The 9330-nt window shown below is 37.9% G+C and overlaps 1 pseudogene; it reads right to left on the bottom strand.

Annotated features, from left to right (window-relative positions):
- Positions 1-2464: 2464 nt before the first annotated feature.
- Positions 2465-3470, bottom strand: LOC146169833 (uncharacterized; annotated as a pseudogene).
- Between the last annotated feature and the right edge of the window lie 5860 nt (positions 3471-9330).

The following is a 9330-nucleotide window of genomic DNA, read 5'->3' on the forward strand; positions in this document are numbered from 1 at the left end:
TACATCCCTCCCCTTTTACATCACAACATTAAAACACATGTACATGACAATATTACACAAAATCACGTAACCGCATTGGTGTTACAATTTGTCGCCCAGAACGACTTCGCGTTCCATCTGGCCTATAAGAATTTGGGTATGAGGCCTCCACGTCGACCAATGGTGGTACATGCGGAACATCCTCTAATTCACTTTCGTCCTTGACATACTTTCACAGAAATGATGAATTTCTTTTTATTTCCACCCCCTCCTCATTCTGAATTGTAACTTGGCCAATTTCTTCGCTGACAACCTTTTTAGGTTCCGGATCAAAATTGGTAGAAAGCTTGTGTGGGTTTTTAGCACAATGAAATAATATTTATTGCCAATAAACAAACGACAAACAGTATACTTACACAGGTACTTACGATACATACAATACATTACCTCCGTGTACGGTACCGTACGTAGCGATCTGACTCCAGCTAAGTGAACAGTGGGACTGCTAAATTAACGATTTACAACATTTCTTATATAGCCTACATCGGACAGATGTGAGTAATTACTAATTCGTTAGAAAACGCGACACATAACACCACTTAGGAAATCGGCCATACGACCAACGAAATTACAATACGCGACGGGAAATTAAAGTGACAGCATAAGCGATTCAGCCGGCAAGCTGTTTACAGGCGGCCAGAGTTGACGGGGTCACAGAGTTTCAAAGAATCCGCTACACTTATTGGTTTTGGGCTGCTTCTCCAAAACTTGATCACCAACTTTTATTCCAGGGGAAATTTCTCTTCTTTTCTCGTCAGTGTATAGTTTTCCTTTCAGCTTGTTGCTCCAGTCCCTGTCATGAAACACTTCTTCCGTCACCCTTGGTTGTTGACAAAGCTCCGGAAGCTTTGTTCGCATTTCACGACCAAAAATTAAGTAATATGGAGAGGCTCCAGTTGATGACTGTGGTGTTGATCTGTACGCCATTAAAAATTTCTCCATCTCAGCCTTCCAATCTTTGTGTTCCAAATGAGCCACACGGATTGCTTTCATTAAAGTTCTGGTTTGCCTCTCCACTTCTCCATTAACCTGAGGCCAAAGTGGAGTTGTATGAACATGTTCAGCACCATTTTCTTTTAGAAAATCTTCAAATTACTTAGAAATGAACTGTGGGCCATTATTAGTCCGAAGTGAGTAAGGCATACCGAATCGTGCAAAGATTTTGCTTAGCGTTTGTATTAAACAGGAACTTGCAATTGACCTCATAATTACCACTTCATAGAACCTGCTATAATAATCCACCACAATCAATATGTTGTCTCCACTTGGTAAAGGTCCAAGCAGTGCTGGGATTCAGTCGGTTCGCACCGGTTTATAGAACCGTCTCGCGGAATTTTATGATATCAGCGAACCGGTTAGCATGGGAACACACAATAAGCCCTAAAAAGCATATCTAAAACAGAATAAAATGATAAAACCATAGTATTAAGACCAACGACACAATAAAGCCAAATACGCAGTAATAACAGTACAAAATAAGATCTAAATCGTCTAAACATGATCTAATTCTGCTGGAATACGTCCTAAATTTATCGAAATATGGCCTAAATAACGCCTGAAACTTAGGTACAGGGTTTGGGACGATCGGGGACCGTCGGTCTGGCATCGGCCGTCTTGCTGTTGACGTTTGAACGCCCTAGATAAGACCAGGGCAAAATACGGCCCGTCAGCCATTTAATCCGGCCCGCGGCTCATATATTATTCCTAAAATATAAACCAGGGCGACTCTATGTTTGGTTGCACATATAAACACTCTTTCCAGAACGGATCTACATAACCCTGTTAAACTCCATTTTTGTTTAAAAGACGTAGCTAAAAGGAACTTGTTTTCGCGTTTCGCGCCAATCTCTTTTGTTTTTCAACGCGTTTCTGTAGACAAAAGTCGCCCTCTGCGTACTGTGACTCTTTCAAACGAAAGTTTGTTAAGTTGTTTTGTTAAACGAAAATTAGCACAACGGTAGTTTTCCAACCTCTGAAATCTCTGGGTATTGGATGTCTTTCCCTTACAATAGCTGTATTAGCCTGTCGCATATCCACACACACTTTAATGTCACCATCAGGTTTAGGAATAACCACCAATGGAGAAATCCAACCAGTGGGCCCTTCAGGTGCTTCCTCGATTATCCCCTCCTTTAACAGCTCTTCTAATTTTAATTCCACTTTTTCTCTCAGCTGAAATGGAATTCTTCTCACAGGCTGTGCCACAGGTTTAACTTTATCATTGATGTGCAACTTCAACTTGTAGTCCTTCAACAAACCAATTTTGGAAATCTGGACAAAACATCTTCATACACAGAGTTCACACAACTTGGCCCCAAGTGTAGTAATCCTAACACTTCTGCAGTATGCTTTCCAAGCAAGGTGTCACCCTTTCTTTCTGTAACAATGAAATATGCCTTGCACTCTTGAAGACTGTCTTTAGTCTTCACCTGGGCTGTAAAAGTTCCTAAGGTAGCAAGAGGCCCTTCACTTCCATATGCATACAACGCCTTCGCAGACTTTCTGGTTTCTGCTTTAATTTTCTGCATCTTTAGCCATTCCCATGTATCCTTGTCAACAATATTTGCTGACGCCCCTGAATCAACCAAAATATTTGGCAAGGTAACACCACCAATTACCAGTGTCACTGTATAAAACTCTGTTAGAGGTTTCAGACCAAAAACAAATCCATCACCATCTTCCTTCTCTTTTCCATTTTGTACAGTGTTATTATTGGAACGCCTTTCAAAAGTACGAGTTCCCTCTTCACCATTACATTTTGATAGCTTAAAACCATTAGACCAACACTTTGATTTAAAGTGTCCAACTCTACCACATTTAGCACAAGCCTTTTTCTTAGCTGGACATATCCTATCTTTCTTAAAATGTCCCTTTTGGCCACAAGCAAAACAGGTTTTTACCTCTTTTCTTGATGTTGAAGCAACCTGACGTTTTCCAGGCTTTTCAATGTAGTTGACTGCCTGGCTTCCCTCCATCACTTTTGCTTGGGAATTCACAGCTTCAAATGCTTTCTACGTAGTGCATTTAAGTGACATTTATCAATTACTTGATCACGAATTTGGTCATCTGTCTCATTTCCAAAATTACAAGTAGCTGCACTTTGCCTTAGTCGACATACAAACTGACCAACTGATTCGTCATTCGTTTGCAATTGACGAAACAAATGTCTTTCAAAAGCTATGTTGCACTTTGGTATAAACTACTCATTTAAAACAGTTAAAGTTTCATCATAGTTCTTATTGTCATCTTCCTCGTTTACTAATGTATAGTAAATTTCCTTTTTTTTATCATATTCTTTCCAAAAAGAAAGTACATATGCGTATAATTTAGTGAGGTTTGTCTTTTCAAATATATTAATTTTATACCAAACAATAAGAATCTGATCAAGTTGGTATTAAATTAAACAACTGAAAATGGAATTAACCACACATATTCGATTTTCATCATTCTGGATTAGTTTATTTTAAATTCAAAACATATCTAATCTGGAATAGCAAGTCATTATTTTTCCTTAGCAATAATGTCAGATCAGCTAATTTTTAGTGTTTTTTTCTTATTTTTTTTGTGTCTGTAATGAAGTCAAACTAATATTTTTAATTGTGTTAAATTAGAAAACGCCTTTTTTCAGATACAAATAACGAACAACCAGATGCAAATGTTCATCAAAGTTTGGCTGACCAATCAGGACCTTCTTTATTAATTAGAGCTTTGCAATTTATTCCTGACAAAAGTAAGTTAAGTGTATTTTACATTAAATTTTTTCCAATCAAATGTTGTTATGCTCTTATATTTATTTATAGTTTGGCGAGCAAGACAAAAAATGGAATTGCGAAAACATGCGAAATTAATATCAGGAATAAGAAATATGCCGATAAAACTTGATCGGGACCAGCCAATTCAGCTGGTGCCTGTTGCATTAACTAAAAATGAATCAAAATCTATCGAACAACTCAATAAAGAAGGACATTACAGCAAACGAGAAGATTTTCAGCAACTTTTATCACTTGAATCAGAAAGCCTTGGCATCAGGGAAGCGATAGAGCAGGCTTTTAAACAAGCAGAGTCAGATGCAAGACAACATGCCTCTGAAGAAGCCAGACAGGACTACATCGACCGAAACGGCAACAACATTGTGTTTATCGGACAAGCTGGTATTGGCAAGACCACTCTTACTCGCATGATTGTTGAAATGGTTCTACATCAAGAGCTTTTTTCAAAATGCGAGTACATTTTCTTTGTTTTTTGTCGGGAAATCAACTTTAAAACCAAAACTACACTTCTACAAATGTGTTTAAATGGAACAGACATCAAATTTCGACACAAGCAAACTACAGAAAAGTCTTTAATTGAAGAAATTGGGGACGGTGAAAATGTTGTATTTGTATGTGATGGCTTGGATGAAGCAAATAATGATGCTTTCTTCACAGATGAACCATTGCCATCAGATGAAATAGCAACAGCTGATGTTCATATAAAGAGGCTGCTTAAAGCTAAAGTTTGGAAAAAATCTATAAAAGTTTTCACTTGTAGGCCTGGTCAATTTCACAATATGACTAAAATTATCCAAACAACATCTGTCTTTAACCTTAGAGGTATTTCAGCTGCTTCACAAAAAAATATTTGTAAACAAATCTGTGAAACGGCAGAACAGGTCACATTAGTAATGACTTATTTGGAAAGAAAGAGAGACATTGGTGTTTTGTGTCACGTTCCTGCTCTCTGCATAATCATTATGTATGTCATAAACATACATTTTGCAGAAGGTAAAGAGTTGGAAATAGAATCCCTCACATATATTTTTTTCAAAGTTCTAGAGTATTTCTGTCAAAGTGAACACATCAGGGAAAAACATGCTCACTTAAGCAAAATTGCTCTTTTGGCATGGAATGGATTTAAAAAAGGAGATCTTGTATTTACAGTCAAGGACTTTTGTGATGTAGGCATGGATCAAAGTGATGCAGATGCCTTTCTCATGCACTATCTTGATTCCAGATATAAAGTTAGCTTAAAAATACTGGAAGGTTTCAAACGAACAAGCTTCACACATTTGTTATTGCAAGAAAACTTCTCAGCTCTTCACTTGGTGTTTTATTCCATTCTCAGTGAATTTATTAACATTCTTCCTAAGTTAACTGAAAGTCGATGGGAAGTTGTGTCAAGATTCATGTTCGGATATTTTAACATTTCACTGAACTCAAGAGTTAGCTCATTTCTCACTGCATTCAGTTGCGAGCCCAACCATCAGATATGTGAGGCCAAAAGATCCAAATTAGTTGACTTTGCAGTTCAGTTTATGCAGCAAATTAGTTCAACTGACACAAAAAAGCTTATAACTATCAGTGGCTGGTTGAACGAGCTCAGAGATCCAGAACTCAATAAAAAGATTGCTGAGTACTTGCCGAGCCAAATCAAGTTTCAAGGAAGTGTCTTACCATCTGATGTCCCCAGTCTTGTCTATCTGCTCTCAATCAAAGCTGTATTACTTGATATCAGCAGAAACAAAGGTAATTATTCCACATTGTGTTTGACCCCAACACCCCACTATCTTTTAAAGCAGCTAAGCATTTTACCTGAACGTTAACTTTTAAGGTTTAAATGTTTACTTTTTTCGGGTAGCTTGACTTTACGTGGCTTTAGAATTTATCTCTGTTTAATTTGCATTTATTTACCTACAGGTGCTTATAACCCATGTCATTAATGCTAAATTAGCAACAATTATTGTAAGTTAACAACAAACCTTATTCGGTTTGTCGCAGACACACATACACAACAGGACTTCACAGCTTTAATGCATTTTAATTCCTTTTGTGTTAATCAGCAGAAAATGCTACAAAAAATAACTGGGTATTCTAGAATAGTAGGTTTTCAAATATAATCAAAAAAAATATCAAATCCTCGTATATATATTTTTTTTTTGGTTTATTTTCCTTTTGCTGGGAGGTTATTCATAATATATCCTTTTGTCACAAAACAGCAATGAATAGCAAAACCGTTTCCTAACATTTAGATTAATAAAATGTAAAAAACCCAATCACTAAAATTTAAAACAATGATGTCTGAAACCATATTGTGGGAATTGTGATCTATAGTTACACAAAATATAATTCTAATTTACCATCTAAGTGAAATCATGATTATGCTTTGTTTAGTTGTCTATTACAATTCCAAATATTTTGTGGTATGCAGCAAAATGAACTCTATACAAATGTTTACATACTTTTAAATGTTTTCTGAAACATTGTTGTGTTGTAGTTGGTCACAAAAGTTGTATGTTTATTAGTCGGTAATATGCAGATGTAAACATTGCGACTGCAATTATTGTGTTGCTATGATTAAGAGTTATGCTGCCGATGACTGTAAGTGACCTTTAGCATACTTAGATAGAGGCTAATGAGTATGATACTTTTTGGTTGTTAAGGTTTGCTTGGTATGTTTCAAACCGATTTTTGTCCGAAGCTTTATAGAAAAAATAGACATCGTAGAACTTTCAAATTTTCAGACATGGCGTAGAATGGTATGTAGGTGCGTGTAAGGGGTTTAGGAGTCCCGTCTCTGGGCGCCTTTAATTGGGAGACAAAAAACAATTGTGTGACGTCATGGTTTTAGTTCTTTACAGCTATCTACTCCTATCTAGCGGCAGAAAAACTTCAAAACATAATTCGTCCATATTTACTTGCTTTATTCAGCTCGCGGAGCGACGGCGGCTGGCATCCTGCTGCGCTTTATTGTCCCACGCGTTCAATGTTCATTGTGAGAAGTGACTTGTATTCGTAAAAGTGGGGCCTACACAACTTAAAATTGTACAAGGGCCGCAGCAAGCAAAATACTTACGTTGAAGGCATTATTAGGGATGGCGTTACACATTCACATTAGGGGGGTTCGGACCCCCCCCCTCTTTTCGTAAGTGACATTATCGTTTTTTGTTCGTTTTCGCCAGAGTTTTACTCACCGTCCGAAGCTGCGTGTTTTTAAATGTAATGGGGTCACGCTTCTTAAGCTAATGCGAAACCAAAATCAAACGCAAAACGCCGTTTTTCGTCTTTTGTTTGGCCGACCGTAAACGCTAGATAGTTTTTCTCTTTCGCCTTTAGTTATTCGTTCGGGTTGGCTAATCAGCAAGTGTGTGTTCGACAATTAATAATATAAATTAAGCGGTTTCCGCTTTTTTCTCCCTGAAAACGTCAAGTTAGACGGTGCTGATGTTTCTCGCTGTTTGTTGTCTGCGTTAATATCAAATGTTGGTGCAAGACTGGGGTCGGCAACCTGCTGTAATTCATCGGGCCCGTCGCCTCTTTGACAAACTATATACGAGTTCATTTCAAATACTTTTTGACTATTTGAACTACGTAAGTATTTCAAACTACGTAAGCGAATGATTTTACTACGTCCGGCTTGTTAACGTTTTGATGCGGTATTTTGAACTAGATCAGCGCTTCTTTACCGTTGCACCGTGGAAGGCTGCCAAGTGCGTCGCGGACAAACCGAAAACGTATTCAAAACTATTTGACATATAACATTTTTTATTTTCGGCAATGTCATAAAAACTTGCAAGAAATTTAAAAGAAATGCCGTTATAGCAACAAAAAAAATCGCGCTTGCTACGCTTGCCAGGTGCGCCCAAACTTACAACGGTTATCAAACGCTGAACTAAATTAACTAACTATTAAAGTTATACCGTTTCTTCAAAGTAGTTTTATATGTCGCGCTAACCGAAAAACACCTGGGAAAAACGATCTCCATTTAGTATTGCAGGGGGTGACAGACGTGCTTGTAATTTAGCTAGTCCCGTACATGGATCTATCAAAATCAATCACATATATTTCACGGTCTTGGTTTAGTTTTTCGCCTGAAGTTAACGATTGCACGATAAGCGGTGACGCAGTTGGCGCCTGGCAGGATTGTCGACAACGCACGTGTTCGCATTGCGTCTAAAAATGTTCGCTTTTGCTGGACGTTAATTGGCTCTTTCGGATGATTTTTTTTCTTGTTTATGACGTCATTACCATCGCTATTTTATGACGTCGTTAACGCCACACGAAAAAATAACGGGGAATTCCCTAAGTTCAAAATTCGGAACCCCCCCTTTTTGAAGTTCTGGATACGCCCCTGCCCCTGATAAGTTGTGAGTTATTCTTGCCCATATTAGTTATCTAAACCTAATAAAATAGAAAGTTTGTGAGTCGGCAGTCGGCAGTCGGCTGCATGTTCGCGTTTTAGAGAGACACAGACAGAGCAACGTGGCTCATATTAGGGAGAGACAGACAGAGCAACCGTGGCTCATTTTGCTCCTCTTAAGCGAGTCGCCGAGCAAGTGGGAAAACTAGAAAGAAACTCGTATGCTCCCAGACAGAAAAAAATTAGTTTCTTTCTATTAGAGAAAGTCTCACATCTCAAGCGAGCTCCGTCGCAAACCGGTCACGGGTGAGCAACTTTTATTTTTAATGCGTTTGTTAGCAATTCTGGACCGATAAATGTCGCTACATATTTTGTTGCTGTGTATTAAAAACCGTATGAAAAGAGTAATTTAATTTTAATCCTTATAAGTCAAGGGACGACCAGCGCTTTGGTGTAAACAATAGGCTCAAAGCAAAAAAAACTTAATATGTTATGAAATTTATTGTAACCGAACGTGTGCAACGTTCCAAGTAAAGACTTAATTAAAACTTTTAGCAGTATATTCAACTACGCAAAATTTAGACAGAGTTCGCAAAACATCGCATTTTTTGTCGCATTTTGAACACTAAGCAGATTTACTTTTCAAACGAGGTTTTCTTTCGTTGGACGTCAAATACCACACGGGTCGTATACTAAACATACTTTGAAAACACATCAGAAAACCTATACAGATATCGTACAACAAGCCTTCCCAGCAATGTTGTGATGGTGATTGAGGCCAAAGTCTAATGACTTCTTACAATGGGTTTAACCACGCAATACTTAACCACGAAATATTGCGTTGATTGCAGCAGTTTAACAGAAAGCATTTGTTTTTTCAATGGGGATTTCTGACGTTTGACGCAGTTTAGCACCGGGATTACGTATTTGCTTAAATATCACGCTATCAAGCAAGTCTAAACAAATTGCTGCTACAACCTGAAGTTTTACGTTTGAGAGTTATTGTCAATTGACAAATGTTACGGGGTTTCGTTATTTAAAAGATGTATGACATGCTTAGCCAAGTGTTGTGTGCTATAGTCGATTATTTAGTCGTACCATTAAAAAACATCACACAACAGTGGCTACATGTTAGCTCGAAAGGGCGGGCGTGCGACTTCTCGCAAAGCCTCTTGA

Source organism: Ascidiella aspersa, chromosome 1, assembly GCF_963924565.1.
Source record: "Ascidiella aspersa chromosome 1, kaAscAspe10.2, whole genome shotgun sequence".
Classification (NCBI taxonomy): domain Eukaryota; kingdom Metazoa; phylum Chordata; class Ascidiacea; order Phlebobranchia; family Ascidiidae; genus Ascidiella; species Ascidiella aspersa.